This window comes from Arabidopsis lyrata (assembly GCF_000004255.2).
Source record: "Arabidopsis lyrata subsp. lyrata unplaced genomic scaffold ARALYscaffold_1, whole genome shotgun sequence".
Classification (NCBI taxonomy): domain Eukaryota; kingdom Viridiplantae; phylum Streptophyta; class Magnoliopsida; order Brassicales; family Brassicaceae; genus Arabidopsis; species Arabidopsis lyrata.
The window spans coordinates 21,964,383-21,975,631 of NW_003302555.1; the positions used below are offsets into that span (position 1 = coordinate 21,964,383).

The following is an 11,249-nucleotide window of genomic DNA, read 5'->3' on the forward strand; positions in this document are numbered from 1 at the left end:
TCAAATTTTGATTTGTCAATGAATAAAAAATTTCAAAGAAAACAGACAAGAGTATAAATCAACATTATTGGACACTTACAAAAGTTTTAAAAGAATTCTTTGACCAAAACACTTTTTCATCGAACATCTGCAGTAAGTAGTAAAGAAATTGATGTTACAACCACGAAATTGACGAATTGGTCAATGAGCCTTTGTGTTATTGACTTTCTTAGATTTACCGTGAACCACAATTTGTACGCCTCACAACAGCTGATCCTAAACATTTGGCTCAGGGTCCATTTACATTGGTAAAATATAGAGATGTGTCTGGTTGCAGATATTCAGTTTCAAGGTTTCTAAGTATTTCTTGCATCTTCAAGTGCCAAACAAATCTAAGCCCAGAATAATAAGCCGTATCAATTCCATCATCTGGTTCAGTGTCTCTTAGACTTTGACTCGGTTTTGGATAGCATGTATCCAGCAATCTTGTTCACAAGGGTATGGAACTAAGAACATGATATGACTCTTCATTGAGACAAACTGCGCATAACAAGGTGACATATCAGTATCGAATGAATCTGTTAACTTATATAGAACCAATATACTGATCAGTAAGAGAATGTATAAAATGTAGAAGCACCAAACGCCACCTTTTCTATCGATGGATTGCTGAAAACTTCCCCATTTGTAGCAGTTAAACAAACAAACAAACCTGGGAATTCAATAAAAAGCACAAACTTTCACCCAAACGTTTCCTCTATCTTCTCTTTCAATCTATCTATTATTACTCGACACAACAAAGATCATCACTTTGACTCTCACTTGTCATTGACACATGTAAGCAAAAACAGAGAGTAAAACAATAGTGGAATCTTTGAGTTTAAAAGATTGACCTCTAATGGAAACGAAAGGGATGATGAGATGATGATAATTGGTGGCAATGAGGTGAGAGATTAGTGGAACTAACATAAGAGCCAACGATGTTTATGAAAGAGACAATTTCGTATTCCCATTGACAATCGAAAATCTAGTAATCTCAATGCCACAGTCCCATAATCAATAGATCTGTATCTTTCTCATCATACACTACCAAACATAATTTGTTCAAACGTTGAATCAATAACAAGAACATCAAATCCACAACTCTAAACACTTCATATTGACAAAATTAAAAGGCGACAAAGCTGAATTAAGCTCGATTGATGAAGAAATATGGAAATGGAGAGTGAGTGAGTCTTACCTTGTAAGCAGTTGCAATTCTCAGCTTCCTTTCAAACAACGCCAAGCACAGAATTGATCAATTCAGCTCCCTTAGACGGAGTTGGAATAATCGTGTGAGGAGAAGATCCATGGATATCGGGGAGTGAAGAGACGGTTGGTGAATCAGGATAAGAGCCATCGCGAAGAGCAATCAACAGATTCAAAGGAAATCTAACCGGCGGAGCCGATAAAGAGAGAGAGAGAGTCGAGAAAGAATTTGGGAAGAGAGAGACAGAACAAGTGTTTTTTTCTCCTTTTTTTTGTTAAAAATCGTTACCTAGTTGACACGTATGCGTCTCTCTCTAATTCTCAAATTTCTCTAGAAAGAGACGGTTCTCTGATTATTTAGCATTATTGATTTATTTTAGTTGTATTTAATTCAGAGAAACCCACAAATTTATTGAGAGAACCTCCCATTGGAGGTGCATATTATGTTGTGGACCATTGGTCTTTCTACTTTCATTCACATGCCAGTTTAGTGTCAAAGCTGCTCAAGCAAATAGCAAAGGCTTGAAAGGCAGAGAGAGGATTATTATGACATAATGTCTCACATCGGAAGTTAGAAGGGATCCTAAGTAATATATAAGGGATATGGGCCACTCCACTCATTGCCAATTGGTTTTGAGTTGGAAGCCCATATTCTAATAAGGATAACGATAGTCCATAGTGAACATATCCTTGTCCACTTTCCCAAACTGTAGTATTATCTGATCATGGTCTGATGGCCCGGGCTGCGGTGCCAATGCCGATGTCGATGGCTTCGTGGTCAATGCTCCAGCACCACTATCTGCCTATCTGGACCAGGTTGAACCGTTGCAGCGGACATCAATTGGAAGTTCTTGACGGAAGCAACTGTCACTCTCCCTCTGAAGTGAAGGCACCAGCACCGCAGCTTTCCATGCCACCTCGGCGGTTTGTTTTTAAGCACCAAAGTTCGTTCCTTTCCTTCTTCCTCTTGCGATCCAACAATGTCAGAGAACCGGGCGCTGCTAAAATCCCCCGAGTGGTCGATTATCTTTGAGGAACCGATGCTGCCGAAAGATTCATCAAAGGAGTGTTGAAGAATCTCAGGTTGGCCTAGAGCTAAAGCACGAATAGAATGCATAATGCAGTGCATCTTGCGAGGTCCACGGGTTCCAAGCAAGTTCAGTTCATATGTAACTTGGGCAATGTTGTAACTTCCAGAGGGGACTTTGGGAGAGACTTTCTTGGAGCTGAACCTACGACTCCGGCTTGGTGAGGACATTATTTGGCAACCGTTGTGCGCAGGCGCTGTATCGTATATTACAAATTTTGTCCCTAGAAAGTTAGACCTAACAAAGTAAAACAACTTTTGTTAGAATTAATCAAGAACTAAATCATGTGTGGAAGGATTAACTTTTTTTCACAATCTTCTTACCTCATTTTGCCAATGTAACTGCTGCTTGACTGCGAAATGTTATCAGCATCCATCGATATCACGTACTCTATGTATGTAGCTCTTCGGGTGCGCTTTGCCGAGAGAAGAAACTTTCCACTTTCAACAAGTAAGGCTGTACAAATTAGACAGAGGTTAGTAAAATGAGCCACTAAGCATATCAAGGGTCAAAATCTAGGTAACAATATAATTTAAACATAACTAAGACATATGTGTTCCACTACATTTTGAGTTCAAGTGATCAAACAGCATGTACTGAAGCAGAGGTTTAGTAACATCGACAAAGACGAATAACTTACAAGGACTAAGAGAAAGGTAAAGGTGGTAAGTCATATTAGACTTGTCCCTTTTGATGAAGCATTGTATGGTTCCGTCCCTAGGCCCAGGCTGCACAATCAAAGAGTTATCAGAAACGTCTAAGGTAAGTAACAAATAACAAGTAACAAAACCTCAAACCTGTTTTAAGGAAACAGGAAACGTGAGTTTGCCTGAGAACTCCATGTCTTGCAGACACCAGCACAAGCAACAACTTGTTTACGATCAGGCCACGTGCTCTCGCTTTCATCCAACTTTTTCATCACATCACGTAGCACCTCAACTGGCAAATTAGCCCAACGAGTGTTCTTGATTACAACAAGATCTTCTTGATCATGTGTCTCAACCAATGCACCGTGAGATTTACTAGTCTCATTAGACACTCTCACTTCGACACTACGCCTAGAAAAGCTTCCTATACTATCTCTAACATCACGAACAATGCTACGAAACGTCATTTATCCCAATACCAAAGCTTCTACTTCAGATAAACGTACGCTGCAAAAACTTAAAAAAAAAAAAAAAAAAAAACACTATGAGTAAAATCTTAACATAAAGTTCTCAAATTTAACAGAGTATATATTTTGTTTTTATACCAAAAAGCTACCTAAATTAAACAATATGAAATTATAAAAATTTAAAAAGTTTGGTGAAAAATAAAAAATTAAACATTATTATTTTCCTTTACTTTACACAGATTCTTCTTGATATTCCAACAATTATTTTTAAGAAATCAAACTCTTTTCTTTTCTTAACATAAAATTCTCAAATTTAACAGATTATATACTTTGTATTTATACCAAAAAGCTACCTAATTTAAAGAATATGAAATTATAAAAATTTATAAAAGTTTGGTGAAAAATAAAAAATGAAACTATTATTATTTTCCTTTACTTTACACAGATTCTTCTTGATATTCCAACAATTATTTTTAAAAAAATCAAAATCTTTTTTTTTCTTAACATAAAATTCTCAAATTTAACAGATTATATACTTTGTGATTATACCAAAAAGCTACCTAAATTAAAGAAGATGAAAATATAAAAATTTATAAAAGTTTGGTGAAAAATAAAAAATTAAACTATTATTATTTTCCTTTACTTTACACAGATTCTTCTTGATATTCCAACAATTATTTCTAAGAAATCAAAACCTTTTTTTTTTCTTAACATAAAGTTCTCAAATTTAACAGATTATATACTTTGTGATTATACCCAAAAAGCTACCTAAATTAAAGAATATGAAAATATAAAAATTAGAAAAGTTTGGTGAAAATAAAACATTAAATTAATATTATTTTCCTTTACTTTACAAAAATTCTTGATATTTCCAATAATTATTTTTAAGAAATCAAAATCTTTAGATAACCATGGTAACTTAAACATATGTCTACCTCACTCAAGATGTCAAGAACACAAAAACTAAGCTTTCTTTGCAAAACCTAACAAAGCTTTACTAGCTTTTCAAGAATCATGAGAACCAAAGGTCAGATCTTTGAGTAGCTAGGTAGCAAAACAAAGAGATCTAAGCTAAACCCATAAAAGCAAAGCAAAAAAAAAATGTTACAAATTAGATTTTCAAAGAACACAAATCAAAGAAGACATACATACCTATGTCTTCTTTAGACCGACGGTTACAAATGAGCTACCGATTTGAGAATCTAATACTATTAAATGAAAATCAGTTTAAAGAAAAAAATCTTTGAAAGTCTTAAATTTTATTTTAAATGTCATTATTAAAAAACAAAATTTAAAGAATTTCGTTAAAGGTAAAAAAAGACATTCATTATTTTTGTCAGTTTTTTAATTTCCATTTTTTAAATGTTTGAATCGAACTATATAAACAAACAAATTTTTTTTTTTTTTTGTTAGTAAATGTGTCTAGCAAAAAAATTGTTGACTGTTACATATTTTCCTTGAAAAATTATTTGATTTTTTTTAAAGGAAAAGAATCGTTGAGCTATTCTTATTAATAGAAACGGAAATCGATATTAATTAGTCAAATATCTCTATTTATTTTCCTTTATATCAAACTAGATTATGCCCGGCTTATATGCAAAATTTGTAAATTAATAGTTTATAATTATGGAATATATAAAATAACAAAAAATTATAAATATAAAATCACACACAGATAAAAATATATTTATTTAAATTTTTACTATTTTATCTTCTATTTAAATTATCACATGTTTCCAACTATTTTTTTTTTGTTTCAAGTTGAATTAGGTTTAATGTTATTGTGTAGCAACTCGTATAATATATTTTTTCTATTCCTAATTAAATTTACTTTATATATATATATAGCTACTTATATATTTATTTTAAATTAGATTTACTTATAATTATATTTGACATTATTTTTTCTTTCCTAAATCGATATCAAAAAATACAAATTAATTTTGGATAACTTTATATCATTTAATCTAATGAAAGAAAAAACAATTTTTTCATTGAAATGTAATCAACTAACTAATACGTATAGGATTATGTTAATCACTTATTTTAACATTTTTTTTTTATAAAAAAATTCTTTATTATAATTTTCTTGTTTTAATTAAAGTATATCCTTTTTATTTACACTAGATTAGGATCCTCCTGATGTGCGGGTTTAACATTTTAATGGTAAAATAAAATTTAATAAAAAATATATTAAAATTTTGTTGTAAGTAAAAATTATATTTAAGAAGTAGAAACAGTTTTTACTTAGAGAAACGAGTTATTTATATATTTTTTGTTTCTTTGCTTAATATACGAATTTACATTTCTATGTTATTAATTTAGGGAAATTGTTAAAAATGCCCCTTTTGGTGTGCCCCTTTTCAAAAATGCCCCTTTTAGATGTCTATTTTCAAAAATGCCCCTTTTTAAATATGAAAAATTTATAAAATTTTATTAGGTTTATAAGGTACTTATGGATGGTAACTATTACTTGAAGACTCGATCCAAGTATTTATAAGATTTTATAAGGTGTTTTTAAAGGTTTTACAAGATATTTTAAAGGTTTTTCAAAGGTTTTACAAAATATTTTAAAGTATTTATAAGATTTTAGATACTTATTTGTGTATGTTTTAATAATGTTACATACATATTTGGGTAAATCTTATATTTTAGGAGCATTTTTTATAAGGTTTTTTAAAAAAGGCATTTTTGAAAAGTGGCATTGAAAGGGGCATTTTTGCAAAAGCCCATTTAATAAATTATTATAGTCATAATGTTAAATTGTCCATCACTAAAATTTTGTCAACTATTCATCACTATAATTATCGTCATATCTCAAAAAATGTTTTCACATTTCTCATCCAAAATATGATTACACTTCTTCTAAAACAAGCTTTTACACGCAAACCACTGGTTTAACTATTATTGTATTTACATCCTTTTACAAATGTGTTATATACTTTACCACTAAAAATATGTGTTTTACAACAATCATTTTTACCGGTGAAATTTTTTTTTACCACCACTTGCAAAATGTGTCTACTTTCACTTTTGCATAATTTCTTTAACCACTTAAATTATTTACTCGAAAGGTATTTCGAGTAAAAAATATATCATATAACAATATTTGATGATGTATTTATAAGAAATACTAAGATTATATTTGGTCATATTACAAAGTTTTTTACACGTGTCGAAATCTCATCAGTTGATTGACACATGTTGCGATCATGTTAATTACGAACTTTGAAACATCTAACTTATATAATAAGATTTTCTACTTTTATTATTTTTCTTTTAAAGTATACTGTTCTTTTAATATATTTTTCAAACAAATAATATTTGTGAATCTTTTCTTTTTAGAATTAGTAATTTACTATATATATATATATCTTTTTTTTTGAATTAATTGTAATCTTTTTATTTTTCGGATTTTTAATTTATTGTATAATTTTTTTTTACTGAGAGATTTTTATATACTTTTTGAAAAAAGTTATTATAATTTCCTTTTAGTTTTACTACTTTAATCTATTGTATAATTTCGTTTTTATTTATATAAGATTTATTTTTACACTTGTCGAAATCTGATCGATAAACTTGACATGTGTCACGATCTTGTGAGTTACTAACTTTGAAATCAAGCTTTATATAATAAGATACTTTAATCATATTTGAGTTTAATTTTTCTTATCAAGAAATACAAAAAAATTTATTACCTTTTAAGTGTTTAATCTAGTTAAAAAAAATTTCATACATCAAAATCTGAAACACAGTCGGCTTTTGTTTCATGTAGACTTATTACAGACAACATATTGCTAGCTCAGGAAATGTTTCATGGACTCAGGACGAATAGAATGTGCAAGACAGATTTTTTAGCCATTAAAACAGATATGAGCAAAGCATATGATAGGATAGAATGGGAATTTTTGGAGGCTGTTATGTCACGAATGGGATTCAACTCTAGTTGGATCTCTTGGATCATGTGGAGTGTTAGTTCCGTTTCGTATCAGGTTTTATTGAACGGAGAACCTAGAGGAAATATAATTCCCAAAAGAGGTTTACGGCAGGGTGATCCTCTATCGCCTTATTTATTTATTTTATGTACGGAGGTCCTGATTGCTAATATTAAAAAAGCAGAAAGAGAGAAGAAGCTGACCGGAATTAAAATAGCAAAAAGAAGTCCTCCGATCTCACATTTGCTTTTTGCGGATGATAGTCTCTTTTTCTGTAAAGCGGATACGGAGCAGTGTAAAACGGTGATGGATATTATTGGAAATTATGGCAAAGCTTCAGGGCAAGAGATAAATTTCAATAAATCTTCGGTCATATTTGGTAAGCGTATAGCACACCAAAAGAAAGATGAACTAAAACATTTCCTTGGTATTACTAAGGAAGGTGGAATGGGTACTTATTTGGGTATACCAGAGAGCCTAGGGGGCTCAAAAAGTAAAATCTTTAATTACGTTCGGGAAAGACTTAATGAACGGATTAATGGTTGGTCAGCTAAATATCTGTCAAAAGGTGGGAAAGAGACGATGATCAAGTCTGTTGCTTTGGCTCTCCCAACATATGTTATGTCTTGTTTTAAACTTCCTCAAGAGTTAACATCTAAGTTAACAAGTGCTATTTCTAATTATTGGTGGAGTTCTAATGGGAAAGACCGTGGAATTCATTGGATAGCATGGGAAAAAATGTGTATGGATAAAGAAGAAGGAGGTTTGAGTTTTCACTCTCTAGATACATTTAATGATGCCATGTTGGCTAAACAGTATTGGAGGTTAATCCAGTATCCAAACTCATTAGTAGCTCGAGTGTTAAAAGGTAGATATTTCAGGAATGTTCATCCTTTAAATGCTAAAAAGCCAAACTCTCCATCGTTTGGATGGAAGAGTATTTTTTCTACTAAAAGACTCGTTGAAATGGGTGCAAGATGGTCTCTTGGTTCGGGTTTTAACATATCGGTATGGAGAGATCTTTGGATTCCCGATGTTAATCCACGCCCCGCAAATGGCAGAGGGAATTTTGTTGCTTCCAAGCCTAATTGTTAACCATTTAATTAATCCGGTTACTAAAGAATGGCACCTCCCAATTTTACAAGAATTCTTGGATCCGGTGGATATTCAAATTATTAGTGGACTAGCTATTAGTCAAGTTTATAAACCAGATAGGCTTATTTGGCATTATACAAAATCAGGAAAATATACAGTAAAATCAGGATATCGGCTTGCTCGAAGTTTGACAGAAACGACCGAATGGGGTCCAAATTATAGAAAATTACAAGCACAAGCTTGGAAAGTCAAAGCTCCACCAAAAATAAAACATTTCTTATGGCAAATTGCTTCGGGATCCTTGGCAGTTACCTCAAAATTAGCACAACGAGGGATTCATTGTGATATTATCTGTAAAAGGTGTGAGACGGCAGAAGAAACAATAAATCATGTTTTATTTGAATGTTCTCATTCTAAAAAAATATGGGAATTATCCACAATACCTATGGTTTCAGGTTCTTTTCCTTTAAGCTCGGAATTTTCAAATCTAGATTATCTTTACTGGAGGTTACCACCTCCTCTAGATGGGGGAGAAAGAACCAATTGTTTTGCTTGGATTTTGTGGTTCATTTGGAAAGACAGGAATAAAAAAGTTTTCAAAGGAATTCAATCTGATCCCACAGATATTTTAAATCACGCTTTGAACGAGAAATTAATGTGGGAAGATGCTCAGTTGGAACCGATCGAAACTAGTATTGATACGGAAATTTTGGAAAGCCCTATCCAATCTATAAGATGTCGGATTGATGGCTCTTGGAAATCTTCGGATCCAACTATGGGTATAGGATGGTGGTGTTTTCAAGGAAATGATCAAACGATACTAGTTGGTGCAAAGTGCCTCCGGAGATCCCCCTCCCCCATTCACTCGGAGATGGAAGCGTTAATTTGGGCCATGAAGAATGTCTTTTCAAGAAGGATTGATTGTCAGGCGTTTGAAACAGATTGTTCAGAGTTAGTCTCGATGGTACAATCACCTGAAGAATGGCCCGCTTTCTCTAATCTGCTAGATGCTTTTAGACTGCTCCGTGACTCTTTCCCCTTATTCTCGCTTTCTCTTATACCTCGTTTATGTAATGTTAAGACGGACTGCTTAGCCCGTTCTTCTAGACTTTTATTTTCCGAAGGTACTTTTGTAAACACTTCTCCTCCTAATTGGGCAACCAATCAAGGTGTTATTTAATAATTAATGTGTGGTTGACAAAAAAAAAAAAAAATCTGATCAATTAACGGATACATGTTGCGATTATGTTACGTACTTATTTCAACTTTTTATATAATTTTGGTCCTTTTCTATTTTTCTTGTTTTAATTGAAGTATATTCTTTTTAATTACACACTTTGAGGTAATTGTTTATTAACATTCTTCTACCAAAGTAGAAAGACACATCTAAGGCGATACACTTCGGTACTTTAATCTAATAGGACTAAGTTTTTTACATATATTAAAATCAGATCGAATGATTGAAAAATGTTGCAATCATGTTAATTACTAACTTTGAAACATCAAATTTTATAAAATAAGATTTACACGTGTCGAAGTCTTATGAGCTAGTACTTTAAAATTCAAGCTTTACTAGGATCGGATCCGCGGTCCACCGCGGGAGAATATTGGTTTACATACGTTGCGTTTAATATTGTGTATGTTTTTAGTAGAACGAATCGTGTAGTATACTTATAAATATTCATAATAACGAATTGTAGAGAAAATGTAAAATTGTTTATAAATATACCCATCATATTAATTATGATTTGCAAAATAGAATTTTGTGTTTTAAAATTCTAAAATTAGACGATTCATGGGAATTAGAGCAGTCAAAATAGGTCAAAAACCGCGGGTCGAGCCCACATCATCTCACTATGGGGCAGATTTGAGAAAATATATTAAACCCGCAAATAAGCGGGCCACATGGATTAATTCGCAGTGGGTCATAGGTTTAATCGGTTTTCATCCGCGGGTTGGCGGATCAGCCCGCATATTAGTATTTATTGATAAAATTATAATTTATTCAACATGTGGTAATTTAAACAAACTGTTAATAGTATTTTGATTTATTTATTTATTTTGGTTACTTTAAAATTATTTAAACAAAATCCATGGACAATCCCGCAAATCCGCATACATTCGCGGGACGGGTTTGTATTTCATATATGCTACTCGCAGGTCGTGCGGACCGACTAACTACAAGTCAAAATATTTTTTGTCTATCGCAAAACGGACTTAACGGGACGAATCAACTCGCTTTGACAATTCTAATGGGAATATTATTTAGTCATACAACAAAATGAAGTTTGGACATAGTAATAATAGAATATGTATCTTATTTTTTAGATGAGAGATTGAAAGATGAAGTATAATGATTAAAAATTAATTATTATTTTTCATGATTCACAAAATTTAATAAATACTTATCATCTTGTTGAATAATTCTAAAATCATATTCAAGAAATCTTTATAAATTGAAAATTAAACTTCTTTGGTAAGCTATAGGTATGAAAATATCATAATTTCGATTTAATCTAATTAAATTAAAATTAGTTACATGGATTTCATATCTATTTTAATTTATAAAACAGATGGGTTATTTGTGATAAATTTTCTAAAAATCTTTAGAAGCAAGTAAAATATCTTTCAATTAATGATAATTGGCTAAAATGAGCGAAATTAATGACAAAAACGTTGATTGTTATGGAATTAATCCCAAAAATATATGAACAAATTTATTATAAGTAATTAATGTATAATATTGTTTGGAATATGCTTTTAATATTAGTTACCATAAGTACAATCAGA

At 31.5% G+C, this 11,249-nt stretch overlaps 2 pseudogenes; both read right to left on the bottom strand.

Annotated features, from left to right (window-relative positions):
* Positions 1 to 30: 30 nt before the first annotated feature.
* Positions 31 to 1,656, bottom strand: LOC110224429 (annotated as a pseudogene).
* Positions 1,618 to 3,487, bottom strand: LOC9330014 (annotated as a pseudogene).
* Positions 3,488 to 11,249: the final 7,762 nt, after the last annotated feature.